We start from the raw sequence: 2,155 nt of genomic DNA on the forward strand, positions 1-2,155 counted from the left end.
TCCCCCCTCCCCCCAATTCAGCCCTAACCCTCAATGTGACTGAATTTTGGGGTAGGGCCTCTAGGGAGGTAATTAAGGTTAAGGGAGGCCACAGAGTGGGGCCCTAACCTGATGAAAAGAGACAGCCGTGATCTCTCTCCATGCACACACGACGAAAGGCTATGTGAGGACACAGAGGGTAGTTGTGTGCAAGCCTGAGAGACAGGTCTCACTAGAAACCAATCCCGGCACGTTAATCTTGGACTTCCAGCCTTCAGAACTGTGAGGAAATAAATGCCTGTGGTTTAAGCCCCCCAGTCTGGTACTCTGTTACAGCAGCCTGAGCCGAGGAATACGGCATCTATTCTCAATTTGCTATTGAGGCCCCAGGCTGGATCCACTCTTTTGTTTGTACAGCATCATTTTTATGACTAATAACAATACCGCATGCACGTGTGACCCTTCGTGGCGCTCAGGGTCTTTTTTCACTTTTGTTATCTAAATCGGCCTTCCCCCCCCTCCCCCCCCCCCCCCCCCCCCCCCCCCCCCATCTCCTGGGTCTCATAGAACAGCTAGAAGTGTCTTCAGGTCATGGATAAGGAAACCACATCACGGAGAAGCGGTCTGCTCAAGGTCATGGTGGTTGCCTGTGATCAAGTATGAGATCATACAGGTAAAGGAGTCTGCGGACGTGGCAGGAACTCGATCGTGTGTGGAATCTGATTGGAACTTTCACACTAAACCATCGTCCCTGCCACAGCCTGCCTCATGATGTAGGAAAAGGGAGAAATACACTTTCCTCGTCAGTTGGACCTACTGAAAGAGACAAAAACCACCACTCCGATCTCAATCCGTGCAGTCTGGGCTGGTCTTGGGGTCGCTAATTCCCGCTCTCCCTCCTAGCTGTCATCTGTTCCCTCATGGTCCCCAGGTTGAAGGTGCCCGTCATTGGTCGCCGGCTATAGGAGGTGTCTTCCAGAGGTGATAGTGTTTTGGTCTCACTGTGGAGCTGTGCTGGCCCCTTAGCAGCTCCCTCTTACCTCAGGAGGGGGTCTCTTCTGGAAGGTGGGAGAGTTCTGTGAGGCAAGCCAGGACTTGCGGACTTGGCACCAAGTCAGAGGTCCCATGTTGGTGAACTTCCCGCCCTCACACTCTGGGGGCTCTGCTTTGAAGGCTGGAGGAGCCGAGGGGCTGCTGGGGTGCAGGGGCGCAGGGGCAGCAGGGAGACGGGGGAGGGCAGGATTTGCTGTTGAGTGCTTAGGGTCTGTCTTACTTCTCCCACCTCTCCTCCTCACTTACTCTCCCCCCTTCCATGTTTCCTTTCCTTCCTCATCCTCTTCCTGTTCTCTTCTCTGGTTTTCACCTTGAATGATAAGAATGGTGGAGAGGTGGGGGCGCCTGAGTGGCGCAGTCGGTTAAGCGTCCGACTTCAGCCAGGTCACGATCTCACGGTCCGTGAGTTCGAGCCGCGCGTCAGGCTCTGAGCCCCGCGTCAGGCTCTGAGCCCCGCGTCAGGCGCTGGGCTGATGGCTCGGAGCCTGGAGCCTGTTTCCGATTCTGTGTCTCCGTCTCTCTCTCTGCCCCTCCCCCGTTCATGCTCTGTCTCTCTCTGTCCCAAAAATAAATAAAAAACGTTGGAAAAAAAAATTAAAAAAAAAAAAAAAGAATGGTGGAGAGGTGGAGCTCAACCTTCTCTGTCTGCTGACCTGGGTGAGGCTCAGAGAGGCAAAAGCATCTGCTCGAGGGCGGCCAGTTGAACATACAGCAGAGGACACAGAGTCCCCGGGCCCAGACTGGGGCCCACACCGCCCCGTCTGCTTGCGCTTCCCTTTCCCCCTCGCGCTGCCACCTGGACGCCAGCCTGGACCACAGAGGGACGTGGGTGGGGGGCAGACGGCCGCCTCTTCCCTGCTCCCTGCCCCCACCGCCACGCCTCCCATTCTCTTTCTCCCCCTGTCCTACTTCTACACTAGGGGCACAACTGGGGTCAAGATTCCTACCCTCTATCAGAACGCTCGGGGACAGAGAGACTGATACAATCACGTATGCTAAGGTGTAGTTGGCTAAGACTTAAAGCAGGGATGGCAACTCGTGTTCTCTCCGGCACCAACTCTATCTAGCGGGTCAGTCGTGTGTGCCTGGAGGGCTGTGTTGGGAAGCATTCAGAGGCTGATCC

Source organism: Panthera leo, chromosome A2 (assembly GCF_018350215.1).
Source record: "Panthera leo isolate Ple1 chromosome A2, P.leo_Ple1_pat1.1, whole genome shotgun sequence".
NCBI classification, from domain to species: domain Eukaryota; kingdom Metazoa; phylum Chordata; class Mammalia; order Carnivora; family Felidae; genus Panthera; species Panthera leo.